Consider the following 16,591-nt stretch of genomic DNA (forward strand, 5'->3'; position numbering starts at 1 on the left):
ACTATTTGAAAAAAAAAAAAATCCCTTAAGACTCTTCTAAAGAATCTCTCAGGGCATATAGTAGGTTGTGCCATTGTGAGTGCTTATTGTCCAGCATGTGATGTAGTATATACAGTAACCTGGGCTTTTTCAAAGTCTCACCCCTAAAACGCTCCCATCCCCAGCAGTGTTTCTACCCATGTTCCTTAGCATATGCTGCACCGTGCAGGTCTCTGCTCCACTTCACCTCTGCATCCTCTCCATACAGTTCCAGATGGCCTCCTGCCCCCCAGGCTGGCAGCTGCCACCCCCACCTCGCTGCAGGTGGCCTGGGCTGCTCCAGCACGTCACAATGCTCCCGGACCTCTGCGCTACCGGCTCCAGATGAGGACTTCAGCTTCCCCACAAGTTCACCAGTAAGCCATGAAGACCTTTTACAGTGTACACATGCACTTTTCCACACTACATACACATGTAGGTCACCGCTACTGTTGCAAACATGCAATCATCATTGAGCAATAGTTCTTTTGTACTGAAAATAAAAAATGATCAAAGGCAGTGACTTTGGATACATCTATGAGTATTTGATCTAAAGAGAAGAAAGAAGTGGTTAGGCTGTTGTAGAGCAGATGTACAGGAATATCAAATAGTAGGCCTTGACCAGGGCTGTCCTTATGAAAAAAACTGCTTCTGTAAAAAGAAAAAAAAAGAAACCAATGTTTTATCTAATATGTATGCATTACATGCTCCCTGACAACAAATTGCAATTTAATCAGAAATAGGGGAATTCTCATTCTGTTGTAATAAATAAATGACTAGGCGCATGTATTATATATAACCCTCATTTCCTGGGATTCTTTTAAAATGTATTTCATTGTTCATGTGATTTATTTATTATACTCCATGGTAAATTTGATCGCGGGGCTCTGTGGAAGTTGATGCTGCTTAAAAACCAGCAAAGATTTGTTCCAATCAGCAGGATTTGTAAGCCATTTAATGCAGCGTGATTATATCTATTTTTCATTTCAGTTCAATAAAAATATCCATTTGCATTTTCACCAGAATAATGTCATATTCTAACCATAGAAGTTGATGAGTGCATTCAATCCTAAACTCACTTTTGATTTGATTTGCTAAGCACTTAACGGAAAAGATATTTTAATCATTTTAAAGCCCATATTAGGTCAGAATCTATAAGCTTGTGTACTACTAAGAGTTGACAAAATTAGGTTTAGCTAATGTAAACATTTAAAATACAGTCGTTATGCTAATAAAGCATAATAGCAGATATGTTCACTGATTATAAACCTAACAGACCGCTAAGATCATTAGGATCGAGTCAGTTAGAAATACCAAGGGTTCACACAAAACAAGGGGAATCTGCTTTTAGTTATTATGCCGCCCGCAGTTGGAATCAGCTTCCAGAAGAGATCAGATGTGCTAAAACATTAGTCACATTTAAATGCAGACTCAAAACTCATCTGTTTAGCTGTGCGTTTACTGAATGAGCACTGTGCAATGTCCGAACTGATTGCACTATATTTTATGTATAATCATTTTCTATTCTTAACTGTTTTAAATTCATTTTAAATCAATTTTTAAATCATTTTAAAAGTTTTGTTGTGATCATTTTTTTAAAATAATTTTTTCATTTCTTTTATGTGAAGCACTTTGAATTACCATTGTGTATGAAATGTGCTATATAAATAAACTTGCCTTGCCGTGATTTTGCCAAGTCAAACATGATCTTTTGTTGATCCTGGAACAATATTACTCTCCAAAAACATTGACCTAATCCTATCCCTACCGCTAAACCTAACCCTACCCATAATTTATCCTAAAAATCAGAGGGGAATGATAGCTGAATAACAAGGGTGCAGAAGCACCTAAAGTTTAGATATTTTTACTTTAAACTGATACTTTTCGCAATGTCTTTACTTTTACTTTTTGTCAATACAATTGTCTGAGATGAATGTGTCACTGACAGAACATATTAAAAATAATCACAATATTTAATCATTAGACTTGGATTAATATTGGCTATATGGACACTCATAAGATGTCTATATGATAAGCACAGGTAAAAGTAAAACAAAGATAACAGATAAAAATAGATGGAAATACTTTAATAGAAATTTCACAACTCACAACTGTTAAAGAGATAGATGATAACTATTTGCATCATAACCTCTGGATATATTGGATAAGTCAAATAGAATTAGATGGTCAGGCTGGTTATCCCCAGAAGAAGATTCCCTAAATACAGCATTATACAGGAAAAACAAATTTTTCCGCATTGGCCGCAATTTAATAGTAGCCATGCATTCTGACAAAACTGATTTTTTTGCAAGCAAAACATAAACTGCATATATTTCATTATATTATAGTAGGCATTTTCCAGTGCATAAATGTGCTGGGTTCTTGAAATCATGAAAATAATGTTCTCGCAACACTGACTAGCTGAAGCTGCCACAAGAATGATACAGTCCTGAGCCCTTCACTAGCAACTTTCTGCTGGTTCATGAGCCGAGAAGTGAAAGGCAGCAGACAGGGGAAAAAATAAGTCCATTTCACACTATTAAAAACATCCAAAAAGAAATCAGATACTGGTATAACTTTTACAATATTAGAATGATATTTTTGCGATTTATACCAAAGAAGGTATTCTGTTAGAATGCACAGCTACGTTTAAAAAAGCCTGTCAAAATGATGCTTTCAGTGTAGTTAACTACACACACCTGCATGTATATATTTAAGAAAAAAGTGTTATGTTTATATTAAAAATATTTATATAGGCCTATAATATAAATTATATATATATATATATATATATAATTATAAAGCTATATAAATAAACTTGCCTTGCCTTGCCTTGCCTAATAAGCAATTAGCTAATAGTGAAAATTGGTACCTAAACTAACGTGTTACCATTTTTTAGGATGGACCCTTTAAATTTAAATGTCACAACATTTCTATTTGAAATAAATTCTGTTGTTATTAATTATTGTGTTTGTATTAATCAAATCCTGAAACAATGTATCATGGTTTCCAAAAAAACAATATTAAGCAGCACAACAGTTTTCAACACTGATAATAATAAGAAATGGTTATTGAGCACAAATCAGCATATTAGAATGATTTATCATTCAGGATCATGTGACACTGAAGACTGGAGTAATGACTGCTGAAAATTTAGCTTTTGCCACCACAGGAATAAATTGCATTTAAAAATAAATCAAATATAAAATATTGTATTAATATTTCAAAAGATTACGGTTTTTACTGTATTTTTGATCAAATAAATGCACCCTTGCCATAAGAGACTTCTTTCAAAAAAAAATAATAATAATAACCTTTTGGGTGATAGTGTTAATCACACAATTGCAACATCACTCTTAAAAATAAAGGTGCTTAAAAGGTTCTTCACAGCGAACAGAACCATCTCTTTCTTACCTTTTTATAATCTGAAGAACCTTCTTTCACCACAAAGAACCTTTTGTGAAACAGAAAGGTTCTTCAGATGTTAAAGGTTCTTTATAAAACCATTTAGACAAAAACGGTTCTTCTATGGCATCGTGAAAGCACCTTTATTTTTAAGAGTGATTATTTCTCATAATTAGGACTTTGTTTTTGTTGTTTTTTGCTTCATAATAATAGTATTGGCTGTTATTAAAAATGTAAACACATCTACTGTACTACAGTATGTAATGTGTACTGTAATTTGTTCTGTGTAATGCACATGTACATTTATTTCTATCTTTAGGTTAATGGGCGATGAGACGACTGTATTTAGTCACATGGTTAAGGACCTTGAACCCTTTACTGAGTATCACTTCAGACTGCTGGTGTCCAACAGCCATGGAGAAACCAGCAGCCCATGGGTCTCTTTTTTACCGCACAAGACAGTGAGTTCCACAACTGACACACACACATTCGCACAATGTCTACAAACACAACAGAAAGTCATTAAGCACACAAAGAGTGTGTTGTGTTTAACCACATGTCAGGCAGTTCCTCTGTGAGGCTTGTCCCACAGAGAAGAGCAGGTGTTGAGAGAGAGAGAGAAGGCCAGTGGGCAGAGATCACTAGTTAAAGGTACGCCTCTTCCACATGACCTTGCCAGTGTCATTTTGGACTGATTACTGTAATAGAATCATATTAAGGATCATAACAGACACTCTCTGCTAAGTTATAAATTAGTTATACTTCAGCCTATTAGCACATACATTATAATTACTGAGCCAGTATTTGCATACACTCAGATTGCACTGTATTATGGACCATCACCTCTTCATTATCATGCTTAGAGACATCCCCCTCCCCACAATGCCCTGCAGCACTTCACAACTTCTTCTTTTGGGAAGAGTTTTCCCTCTGTCTGAGAGCAGAACCACATAAGCCGAGTAACATTCACAGCCTCATTGAGACTTTTTGTTCAGTTTCTTGTCTGGGATTCTGCTTTGGTCTTCTTGTGTTGCACCATGTGTCGGTATTTTTTTATCTTGCAGCTTGTATTTAGTATTCTTTATGGATGCTTAGCATATCTTTCATAGGTTGTATTCCTCTCTAAGAGGATGTCAGAAATTGTCATGCCTTTTAGAACCTCTGCATTAGCTGCATTGTTGAGCACTAAAGAATATGTCCATGTCTGATGTTTTTAATTAAATATGTTTATGCTTAGATTATAGGCGTGGTTTGGGATAATAAGGTTGACAATGATATCACTTTATAAAGTGCTCGCTGAACACATTAAATCTTGTTAAAATTTCACTGTGATAGTGATATCAGTGAGAGTGATATTGATAGTGATATTTCACTGTGATCGTGACTTTTTTACTATTTGTTGCAATTTGTTTTCAATTAAAACTCAAAATTTGTTGGATTGATATTTGTATTCTTATATACAATGTTTAGATATTTAAGTAAATATATTTAATTATATATTTAACTATGTTAATAACATAATATTTTTTGCACATAGAAAATATATTTTATAAATATTTGTATTCAAATATGTTAATACTATAATAATATTTATTAAATAATAATAAATAAATATTTTAATACTTTGGGGCATTTAAGTGATTGAAATCCAGTGTGAGTCTGTCGTCAATTCTCTAAAGTATTATATTTAGTAATACTCTTGTTTAAATATTTTCAGATATTTATCTATTAGTATTTAATAAATATTATTATATTATTAACATATTTGAATGCATATATTTTTTAATGTTTTTTTCTATGTACAAAAAAAAAATATTTTGGGGGGCCACTGTTTGTTGCTACTGGAAGAAACTGGAATGATTGAACATATTTTAATTCATAAGTTGTTGTTGTTGTTTTAATGTGACTATGTGTATTTAGTACTGTATTGTGTTGAGCATTGCAAAAAGGAAACTGGCGCTTTCATGTATATGGGCCATTCTACAGAATTGGTGCAAACTGCTGTCCCACAACCAAAAACACATTTAAAAAGCATTTATGTGTTCAAATATTAGATGTTTATTAAGATACTTCTGTTGTCTATTGAAACCCACAATAATATTTAAAATATTAGTAAGCTTAATATACTGTATGTAAAATCATCATTTATTGGGTACTTTGAGGTGGCTGTCCCGAACCCTAACCCCTAAATTTCAACTTACGAAAATGATATTGAAATAATTTTTGTATTGTTTTCCATTGGTGTTTTTAAAAGTATCTTTCTGATTCTTTTAAAAAGTGAAGTTCAAAAAAAAATTTTTTATATTTTCTTTGTAAATGATGAAACTTTATGTAAAACAAATATGTCCTGCCTTTTTTCATGTCACTACCGAAACGGTGTATGTTTTAGTCTATTTGCCGAGACTGATTTTAATTAAACCCATAAATTTATGATCAGGAAATATTCCTGTGTCCCCCTCTCTCATAGCATTTGGTGGAGTTTCGGTAGTGACATCTTTGGTTTTTTTGGGGGGTGTTGTCCCATAGCATTGTCACTACTAGAACAGTCACTACCGAAACATGTCATCATTATTTCAGTAGTGACAAAAGGGAACACATAATCCTCATTTTTGTGGGAAATAAACAATTTTAGTACAGTTATGCAATTGTTTGTATTTTAGTATGTTTTAGTAGTATTTTAGTATGGGAGTTAAAATTCTGTAATGTGATGTGGTTGCTACCAAAACACTACCGAAAATGTGCTGTCACTACCGAAACATGGGATGATTTGTCAAAAATAAAGTATACTGAATTATCAACTAAGATGTTATTATATTATGGTTGATATTTTTTGGTTCAATGTACATTGAAACTAATGAATCTTTAACTTGTAAATCAGTGTGGTAAGCTTTCAAGGCAAGGCAAGTTTATTTATATAGCACATTTCATTCACAATGGTAATTTAAAGTGCTTTACATAAAAGGAATGAAAATAATCATACAAAATAATAATAATAAAAACTTTTAAAATAAACTAAAATTGATTTTAAATTAATTAAAACAGTTAAGAATAGAAAAAGATTATACATAAAATACAGTGCAATCAGTTCGGACGTAGCACAGTGCTCATTCACTAAATGCACAGCTAAACATATGAGTTTTGAGTATGGATTTAAATGTGGCTAATGTTTTAGCACATCTGATCTCTTCTGGAAGCTGATTCCAACTGCGGGCGGCATAATAACTAAAAGCAGATTCTGTCAGGGTTCTGTCACTTCGGTCTAGTGTAATTCATGGTTTTGTGACAGAGCCCTGACACTCCGGTCGTGTTGTTGTTTTCATGTGAGCACGCGGCTTCGAGAGTGCTCAAGCCGTGCGCTCTCGTCTGCGTGTACTGTTTCATGTTGGAGCGTGGTGTTCAGATCCCGGCACTCATGTCTTGTTGAGTTTCGGTTTCGTGTCGGGGTCCGGGCACTCGTGCTCCATGATCTGTCTGTTGTGGGAGCGTGCGGTCTCGAGTTCGCTCGGCCGTGCGCTCTTCTGTCCACGTGTATTGTGTAGCACGCGGTTTGTGTTCAGCCGCTTGCTTTTCTTGTTGTCTTGTGTTGTTGTTGTTGTTGTTGTTGAAAAGTTGTTTGCTTTTCATGTCCGGTTTTGTCTTGTGCTATGTAGCATGCAGCTTGGTTTTCGCTGGCTGCCTGCTGTCTTGTGTGAACACGCGGCTTATGAGTTTTCTCATTAGCTGCGTGTTCGTGTCTTGTTTTGTTCAAGCACATGGCTTGTGATTGTTTTGCTGGCCATGTGCTTGTGTTTGTTTTGTGTGAGCACATGGCTTTTGTCTTCCTTTCCTGTGTGCCATGTGCTCGCATGTCAATTGTCTTTGATCCCACCCATCTTGTTACCTGATTATTGGTTAACTTGCCCCACATGTGTTCCCTCGTTACCCTCCTCATTTGCTCCCTATTTATTCTCCTTGTGTTTGCAGTCCCGTGCCAGTTCGTCATCGTATCACCCTGGATGTGTCCTGATCCTGCCTTGCCTTGCCTTGCCTTGTCATGCCAGCCTGTTTTTCCTCCATGGGGTAGTTTTTGTTGTTGTTTTTGTTTTGTTTTATTTTATTAATAAAAGCCCATTACTCTGCACTATTGAGTCCTCGCCTCATCCCTTCATCTCCGACCCTGACAGTTTCCCCTTGTTTTGTGTGAACCCTTGGTATTTCTAACAAACTTGATCCTAATGATCTGAGTGGCCTGTTAGGCTTATATTCCGTGAGCATATCTGCAATGTATTGCCTTTTACAAAGAAAAAATGGATTCAAAATAAAACAAATCTCATAAATTACACTTGAAATATTGTTAAAAATGTAATTGTCACGGATTTACCTCTGAATTTTTTTTTTGTAAAATAGCAAAAAATATATTTACAATCCAGATGTAAGCAAAATCATAATAGGTCAATATAACCCTTCTAATTAAATTATTATTACTGTGTTTCGGTAGTGACAAATTTGGGGAGAGGACAAATATTCCAAAACTTTCTGAAAATACAATATGAGAATTAACTGCACAATTACTAGAAATGTGTATCTTGGATATTATACAGTTTGAATGCATACAAATTTGGGGGAAAAAGACACCAATTTTTTTTTCAAGACGTTTCCAACTCTGACTTTGGATCAATTCTGTAGAATGGCCCATATACTCTACAAATGCAGAAACTGCCATGACCCAGCATGCACCATATTAACAGGTTTTCTAAAAGTCACTCTAATCCCAAACATGTGACATGTCAAATCCCGATCAGCATGCTATATAAATCAAAATCGTCCTCCTTCTCACTTTCCATCTGCATGTATCTGGCAGCAGAAATGAGCCCGTCACTCCAGCTCTATTTACACATCTCTTTCTTTGCGGCAGGGGTGATGACTTTGAGAACAGGTGGGCATTACCAAGAAGGAGAGAAATGATTGTTATTGTTAAAGAGAAAAGCCCTTTATTTCTTTTCTGAAATGGGCTGTGAAGAGCCTCAGTGCGGTATATTCGGCTCTCCGCGGCAGGATTATGGGGAAAGCGTGAGTTTTAGTGGCTCCTGGCACTGCTAATAAACACTCTCACACATATCATCAGCCGCCCCATCAACGTGAAATAGTACCCGGCAAAGCCGCACTAAATTAACAGTAGGAAAGAATTGAGGAGATTCTTCAAAATAATGTGGCCGGCCGCATGATAAAGGAAGAGGAAAGGATGGGCAAGGTGAAATAGGAGGAGAGAAACGTATGTCATATTTTCTTTAGCTCTTTTTCTTCTTTGATAGGGTCCCAGTCTGCCCGCACGTCTTCATCTCTAATTTAGAAATCCCCTCTAGAGAGTGTTCTCCACCTCTGTGTGAAATGTTCACAGCAGCACACACTATAAGCTGTGTGCACGAGCTGCCCTATATAAGATGCTCACATCTATGTAAGCAATCACAAACAGTGTCTCATAAATACATGTATATATTCAAATTACCATCTTATTTTGATTTAACATTGATTTTCTATTGTTTTATGGTTATTTTTCTATTTATTTAATTTCATACATGTCTGTGACATATTTTGTGACAGCAATTCCACACTAGAGGTATTTGGAAAGTTTGAAATTTCTGGTTTGGTGAGTGCATTAACCTTACTGATGGAGCTGTGGTGGAAACACTTGTCTGATTTGTCTGTTTGGCTCCTTTTGTGCTGCAGCATGTCAGAACACTACTAGAAATCTCCTTAGTGAAGATGTATGAGCATTTTAAGTATTCAAAAGGCCCTCATTCCTTTCCTTTTTATCATTCCATTAAGATTTTATAACCATCTTTTTAATGTAATTCCATCCATGAATTTTTACCCCTGAGACTTGACAGGCGGTTCTGTGAACATAAACTTTGCCATGTAGAAGAGCTCTTTCCTCTGTCTTCTCTGTCTGTGCTAAGGCACACGAGTCTGTGTGCTGGAGTGACATATACATAAAAGAATTTAGAGTGGCATTTTTTGGGCCCCCCGTTTTTTTTCTAGTGAATCTGTTGTATAAAAGACCTGTACAGTTTAACTTTTAAAATTTTGGCACAGCATATACAGTATATAGGGTCATATATATGTGACCCTGGACCACAAAACCAGTCATAAGGGTCCATTTTTGCGAAATTGACATTTATACATAATCTGAAAGCTGAATAAATAAGCTTTCCATTGATGTATGGTTTGTTAGGATAGGACGACCGTCCCAGCGCACTCTCTCCAGAACTCCCGGGAGTAGAGCGATCAGGGGAAAGGCGTACAGACGAAGCCTCGACCACACAAGGATCTGGTACGCTAGTTTGTACAAACGGCGTGAGCGCAGACCTCCCTGGTGGTTGAACCTGCTGCTCTAGAGACCTCCGCGGAGGTGGCAAGCCTCCTTAGCACCGCTACGTTGCCGGGCGGTGACTGAGAGTGGCGCTCGGCGGGCTTCCAGCCTCGAGAACGAGCTCTAGATCTAGGGAACACGGGTGGAGATAGGACGAGCCGTCTCCAACCCGTCCACCAGATCATATGCGATTCCCACGAACTCAGTCGCCGCCGTGCCTCAGCAGCAGCGGGACTGCAATCGCAAGATCACAGGCACGGACACACTCCTCAGAGCGTGCCCGGCGAGAGCTGAGCGCTTAACAGCGGGCTTTTTTTCCCCCCCTCTCCAGAGCCGACTGCGCGAGCTATGCTCCCCATGGATGCTGTTCATTATAATATCAGGCATAATATGCTTGTGTAACTGGTGTTTGTGCAACTGAGCTCTCTGACGCCCTCCGTATCAATCTCCTCGGAGAAAGACAGGCGGAGCGTCGCGCCCTCTCCCCGGGGGGGAAGTACTGCAGCGCGGGCTTCGAAAGCGGGGCCGGCGCCGCGAGAAACGCTAGTGAAGGCTCTCTCCTCAAAGAGAGCCCTCTGAGAGCGAAGCAAGGCAGTAACAAACGCTACCAAAACGGGCCGTCAGCTCCTTTTTTCTTTCCGAGAGCTGACTCGGCGTGCTTGCTCTCAAGCAGACAACAAACAAACGGTGTGTATCCCCACCCGTAAAGTAACGCGGGCAGGGAGGAAAACACAGCCTGAACGCTGCCTGCCCTCGCTTTCTTTTCTTTTTGGTTTTGTTTTGAAATTTTGTGACAGACAACACTAAATAAGACTCACAAACAGATATCAGACTGACACACACACAGAGCGCTTGCTGAATGACAAAAGCTGACGCTGGTCTCACCGCACGTGCTTTTATAGCTGGAATCGATCATTTTGACCCATACAATGTTTTTTTGGCTATTGCTAAAAATATACCCGTGCAACTTATGACTGGTTTTGTGGTCCAGGGACATATATTTATATATATATATATATGTGTGTGTGTGTGTGTGTGTGTGTGTATGTGTATATTTTTTTTTCTCTTGTCATTTCTTGAATTGAGTTCATTTAAATAGGATCAACCCCAATCTTATTATTACATCTTGGGATTAAAGGAATAGTTTACTCAAAATTAACATTTGCTTAAAATTTACTCACCCTCAGGCCATCCTATAGATGTGTTTGTTTCTTCATCAAAACAGAGTTGGAGAAATTTAGCATTACATCACTTGCTCACCAATGGATCCTCTACACTGAATGGGTGCCACCAGATTGAGAGTTGATAAAAACATCACAATAATCCACAAGTAATTCACACAATCTAGTCCATCAGTTAATGTATTGTGAAAAACCATGTAGTGTGGGGAACAAATCCATCAAGATGTTTTTAACTTCAAACTGTCGCTTCTGGTCATAATATTGTTTTCTGCGGTGAAAAAGTCTTTTGTCTCAATCAGGAGAGAAATACGCACAGATTTACAAACTAAAACAGTTCTATACAAATATGTTGTATATTTTGATGGGAGAGGACAACTTTTGACAGACCTTTTCACTGGAGGAAGCGTTTTTATGGATTATGGATTTTGTTTATTTGGACTATGGATTTGTTTATTAAAAACACTAGCTCTTCGCTTCACAGATGTTGTTTGAAATATTACAATGCTTTTGTCACCTGTTTGGACAATCTGACGGCACCCATTCACAAGTGATGTAATGGTAAATTTCTCCAAATTTGTTCCAATAATTAAACAAACTCATCTACATCTTGGACGGCCTGAGGGTGAGTATTTTAAACAACATTTTTGTTTTTTTGGTATTCCTTTAATTATCTCCCCATTTGTAGTTATAAAAATGATGTGGGAAGAGCAACCACTGCTGTGCAGTTCACCTTGAAATAAGTTACTGTACAATAGTGTACACTTCATCAAATATTAGTTCAAAACCAAAAGAAATCTTTTTTTCTTTTGCTTTCAATCTCCTTTCTGCTAAACAGCTTCTTGAAAGCAACATACCGACATCCGTCCTAGTTGACATCAGCCACGCTAACCTTCAAAGCTATCATATTGTCACAAGGACCTCTACAATGCTAAAAATAATCCTGTCTTTCCTTCACGTTCCCCGGTCCCCCCTCCTTTCCTTGTCACTTGATTGTGTTATTATTATGCTAACCAAATCCTTATAAATGTGATTTAAGGCTTGGCGGCCCGCGCTCTTGTTTTCCCTTCTGCTGTAGCGATTTATAGTGGCCCAGGAAAGGCCTCTCTAAGTATTCCAAATGTCCTGAGATTACAGCTGTTGCAGATGCCTGATTGAGGCCGACTGCTGTTATTGCACTGTGTTCTTGCTTGTACCCTGAGAGCAGTAAAGCATCAATAAAATCAAAAGCACCTGCATCTTAAATGAAATTTCAATTGAAAAACTTAACAGCCCTTCAAATTGCAGAATTTAACACAGACCAGTAAAGCTTAAATAACACTTTGCCTCTGCAGACCTAAAGAGCGGGCGGCTGAGCCGAGGAAGGAAGGCTGGCCGGGGATGAAGTAAGGAGGGGTGGTTCGCGTTCAAGGTGACTTGATTGTCTCATGTGGTAAAATTATTTACAATTAAGGAATTTCTCCTGAGAGCCACATTGGATTTGCCGGCGAGCACCTATGCAGGCGTTTTGCCGCGGCGGCAGCCGTGAGCTTTTTCAGTATTCATGGACGCTCCTGAACCTTTGTGGTAATTGAATCAGTTAGAGTGCTGAGTGGAGCAAGCATAAAAACCTGTTAACCCAAAGGTCAGATCTGTGCATTGTTTATTTATCAGGAGGGAGAGGGAGCGAAATCGGCAGGGCCCCTTCACAGACACAGTAAAAATGTACCCCCAAAAATAACAGCTACTAGATGAATGGAGAAATCTGGGATGGAATCATAAGCAGCGGCCGGCTGTGTGAAGTGAAAATGGATGAAGCTTGAGTTAGGGTTAGGGATGACTAATGAGAATTAAAGCTCTTTATTTCTTGACGTCATTTCGTAATCGATGTTATTATGATAAAGCTGATCTATTTAAAAAAGGTCAGTTTATTTAGATAATGCAATGCGTTTAGTTGGACTATACATTGAACGCACATTAGTGAGAATGAATTGCTCCGGCTGATAGTGCTGTTTATTTGTACCTACTGAATGTGTTGTTTTAGTGTCCGAATTATGCAGATCATTTAATGGAAAAAAATCTGTGCTGAACGCAGTTTTCAAGGTGCAGACGGGTAAGTTCTAAATGTTTTGTTATGGAAGTTGCGGCAGACTTCACAATTTGGCTTACTTTATCACTCCTTCATTCCAGACACCTGAATCAACTCTTAAAAAATGCTGAAAGTTTGCACATCTGGATGTGTATTATACTGTTCTCCACCATTTCTTCATTTGGTAAATATCTGCTTTCCATGATGAATAGAAAGTATTCACTACCATTCAAAACTTGGGATTGATTAAAAAAATTTTTTATGTTTTTAAAGAAGCTTCTTATGCTCACCAAGACTGCCTTTATTTGTTTAAAAATACAGTAATATTATGAAATATTATTACAATTTACAATGACTGTTTTCTATTTTAATCTATTTTAAAATTAAATGTATTCTTGTGATGGCAAAGTTGAATATTATGTAGCCATTTACTCTAGTCTTCAGTGTCACATGATACTTCAGAAATCATTCTAATATTTTGATTTGGTGCTCAAAAATCATTATTATTTTTATTTTTATTTGTTAAGAACAGCTGTGCTGCTTAATATTGTTGTGGAAACCATGATGTATTTTTTCCAGCATTCTTTGATGATTTGAAAATTCAAAAGAACAGCATGTATTCGAAATAGTATTTTGTAACATTATAAATGTCTTTGCTGTCACTTTTGATCAATTTAATGCATTCTTGCTCAATAAAAGTAATAATTTCTTGTAAAAAAAAAAAAAAAAAAAAACACCCTGCCCCCAAAATTTTAAATGGAAGTGTACACAAATGAGTCTAATTTACATTGCAGAGCTGTTTAGCACCTGGTTAAGTGGATTGTGGGTGCTTAGTGAATAAGATGCAGGGTTTTGCGCTTAAATAACATTCAGTGGTGCCACTGTATAGTGTGTTTGCTCCATCTGTGTGCTTCCTCTCTCTCATGTCCCTTTTTTCATTATTAGGTTTTTTTTAAGTCATTATCTTGCTGCTTGTTGTGGTGGCCGCTGAGATTTGAGGAGAGAAAGCGTACATGTAGCCGGTTATGTCTCCTCTATACATAGTGAGTCAGTTGGGAGGTGATGGTGATGGGAGGTGGAAAGTGGGCCATCTGTGGGGAGACATCAGCAGCCCAGCACGGCAGAGAGAGAGCCAGTCACCTTGATCCACACGCCCTTGCCGTACGCCATTACCATGCTACCGTGGGATGTAAATGGAGGAGGAAAACATTACCTTCAAATGAGCTTTCATAGGGCCCAAATATCAATCAGACAGCCCAGGCTACAGAGCAGACAGGAGACGCTTAAAACGCAACAAAACAACTTCACGTCAATTACCACATCTCATATATTCCTCTAACTACTTTCATTTTACCAAATGTTCAAGCTCTTTTACTTATCATTCTTCAGGTTTTTTTTCTGGGAGTTTCCTAACAGTTCTGTCAGAAAAATGGTATAGGAAATTACTGTAATGTAAATCTGCATCCATATATCGGGCCTCACAGAATGAGCACAAAAAGTGCAATAAACCAATGTGACATTTTGGATCAGCATTATTCTGAAACCCAATAGTAGTGCACCACATAGCAAATAAAGACAAATCATCAAAATACTATTTTCTTGATTTGCATTTCCTGAAGGAAATGCCAGTGCTTGCAAAGCAGCAAAAGAAGGTGTTCAGGTAATCTTAGGTTTTAGGCCTCGGCTGTGTTAACAATGCTGCATTTTGCATCAGAGCAAAAGATGATGTTTTGATTATTTATTTATTTTTTGTATACAAAATCAATGGGATCTAATGTTGTTTACACCCCAGCATTCCAAAATATATTTTGTGTCCATCAGAAGAAAGTAAGTTACAAAGGTGTAGATATTAATATTCTGTTTAATGATTAATATTCTGTTTAATTGAAATAAAGTTCAAAACTTCTTACTGTTTCATACCAGTCATAACCAAGGTTATACTGGCACAAGCCATCAGACGTGAGAGAGGGAGGGAGTGCATGGGGATGTTGGCATGTGTTTTGGTATATGCATGTGTGGATGTGTAATTATGAAAATGACCCGAGTTGTCCGGGCTTGAAGATCTATGAAGGATTTCTTGATGTTAGTGCTTCCATGGCGGCTGTTGTTGTAACCACTCAGAGAAAATGACTGGGCAGGAAACTTAAGTGATTTCCTCCAATTCACTACAGACCCTTCAGAGGTTCGCCTCAAACATCGCTGATATCCCTTAGCCGCATCACCCCAACGAATAAATCCATAAATATAATTTCATATTTGTTTGCGGTATGCAGTGGCTGACTCCGTCCTCCATGAGCTGATTTGCACACCGCCTGCTCTATATTTTAATCCAGAGAATCAGGCTGCTCCAATCAGACTGTGTCCTGCTGTCAGTCTCAATTCTGTGCTATCAGAGTGGAGCTGCGTCTCTCTAGATCATGGAGATCAACCAGACTCATCAGTCCTTTGGTTCAAATCATTTAAAGACAAAATTAATTGCAATATTAAGATACATGCATAGATGGATAGATGAATGGATAGATGGGTAAATGAAGATATATATTATATATCTTAAAAGTTTATTGGTAAATGTAATGCATTCAATATTATATTATTATATTATATTATTGCTATTATAAATGATAAATCCTTAAATATAATCCATAGTGAAATGTATTATTGTTAGAATATTTATGTTAGAATATTTGTTATATTTATAGTTTTATTAAAACTAATAATAATAATAATGATTTATACAATAATAAATCCATAAACAATTTCAGTGATTAATATTTATCATAATTGCTATTAATAATTATTATTATTATTTTATACCATTTAATTTTTATTTTTAGACTTTTAGCTTAGTTTTATCCATAAATAAAGATTGTATTACTTTCAAATATAATAAGAAAATGTATAATAATTTTTATCTTATTATTTACTAAACTACATCCTTTAAGTGTGTGTGTGTGTGTGTGTGTGTGTGTACTTATGCTACATTGTAGGTGTACACCAAATGTCCCCATAAGGATAGTTAAACCTGAAATTTGTGACATTGTGAAAAAAATTATTAAAAATAGTAAATTATGTTTATCTGAAAGTGTAACAATGCAAACTGGTTTTCTGTAAGGGGTAGGGTTAGGGTTAGGGGATAGAAAATATTGTTTGGTCAGTATAAAAGTAATAGAAGTCTATGGAAAGTCCCCACAATTCACAGAAACAAACGTGTGTGTGTGTGTGTGTGTGTGTGTGTGTTTTATGCACCACTAGTTGCAACAAATGCATTAGCAAAAATAATGATTGTTTCACGACTGATTTACTCATTTTAATTATTGTATATTATGTTAATTATTTAATATTAATTTTCTTCTTTCTTCAGGGCCTGGATCTGTTGACACACCTGTACTCTCTGACATCCAATCCAGAAGTGCTTCTGTCTCCTGGTCTCCTCCATCCCAGCCCAACGGCATCATCACCCATTATAACATCTACCAAAGCCACCAGTTAAGTGCAGTGTGCCAGGAAACAGCACCAGCCACACTCTTTCTCAGCTTACACCCTATCAGCAGTACACCATACAGGTGGAGGCTT

At 36.9% G+C, this 16,591-nt stretch overlaps 1 pseudogene; it reads left to right on the forward strand.

Annotated features, from left to right (window-relative positions):
- The window catches only part of LOC107719499 (usherin-like), a 236,590-nt pseudogene that overhangs the window by 130,007 nt on the left and 89,992 nt on the right, over positions 1–16,591 (forward strand).

Source organism: Sinocyclocheilus rhinocerous, unplaced genomic scaffold, assembly GCF_001515625.1.
Source record: "Sinocyclocheilus rhinocerous isolate Xijiao unplaced genomic scaffold, SAMN03320098_v1.1 scaffold1234, whole genome shotgun sequence".
Taxonomy (NCBI): domain Eukaryota; kingdom Metazoa; phylum Chordata; class Actinopteri; order Cypriniformes; family Cyprinidae; genus Sinocyclocheilus; species Sinocyclocheilus rhinocerous.